This window comes from Penaeus vannamei, chromosome 21 (assembly GCF_042767895.1).
Source record: "Penaeus vannamei isolate JL-2024 chromosome 21, ASM4276789v1, whole genome shotgun sequence".
NCBI classification, from domain to species: Eukaryota; Metazoa; Arthropoda; class Malacostraca; order Decapoda; family Penaeidae; genus Penaeus; species Penaeus vannamei.
Window position 1 is genome coordinate 26,717,670 of NC_091569.1, and position 1,264 is coordinate 26,718,933.

Below are 1,264 nucleotides of genomic sequence, written 5' to 3' on the forward strand. Positions count from 1 at the left end.
TCCAGAGAGGGATGACCACACCCCTCAACAGGTCAGGAGGAACGGAACCGGACTGCCAGATGGCAGCCAGGACAGCATGTAACCCCCGAGCCATAGGTTCACCACCAGCCTTTAACAGTTCAGCTGGTATGCCGCAGATACCAGCTGCTTTACCACTCTTCAGCTTGGAAATCGCCCCCCTAACTTCAGTTAGGAAGGGAGGGTCCTCACTGATAGGTGGATCTGGCAGCGGGATCTCGACACCACCCGCATCCAAGTTAACTGTTGGTGGGTCAACCTGGTACAGCTGCTCAAAATACTCAGCCCAACGTCCCCGCACCGCAACAGGATCTGAAACGATCTGACCACTTACTGAGCGAACTGCTGTCACCTGTGAAGAGGGCTTGGAGTTCAGCTTTCTCAGGGCTTGGTATGCAGGACGAAGGTCATTTACTAAGAAATGGCCTTCTACCTCCTCTGCAAGACTCCTAATAAACTGTTCCTTGTCCCTTCTTAACAGGGACCGAGTTCTGCGCACATGAGAATGGTGCAATTCCCGATCCCCTGTCAGACGAGCCGCACGACATGCATCTGTGGCTTCCAGTGTCTCCCGCGAGATGGAATTCTGTACTGCTCTCGGGCGTACACCAATCGTATCTTGAGCTGCATCAAGCGTTTCACGCTTGAAGGTATCCCACAGAAGAACAGGGTCTGTCAGACTGCCAAGCACTGCGAAACGATCAGAGATTGCCTCAGCAAACCCGCGGGCACACTCCCCCTCCCTCAGCCTGTCCAAATGAAACACCCTAGGGTGATCATTTGACCGCTGGGGGGTTTTGAAGTGGACTCGGAGGGTAGCCACAACCAATCTATGGTCAGTACCACAGAACTCAGCACTCCTGTACACCCTGCAATTTTGAAGGATCCTCCAACGAGTGCTAACAAGTAATCTCTCACTCTGATACCAGTTATACTACAAAGCAATAAGATATTAAAATCAATGCATCATAATACTTCCATCAAAATGAATGTAACTTCAAGAGTAACTGGAAAAGTTAGGGAATGACAATATGTTAAAATTGAAACTGTTACAATAGTTAAGCATGAAATTGAGCCGTAAAAGAAAACGTCACCTCTTTGCTAACAAAGAAAACCAATTGATTGTTGGGGTAACAAATATAATTTATCTACTCTCTCTCTGTCTCTCTCTCTCTCTCTCTCTCTCTCTCTCTCTCTCTCTCTCTCTCTCTCTCTCTCTCTCTCTCTCTCTCTCTCTCTCTCTCTC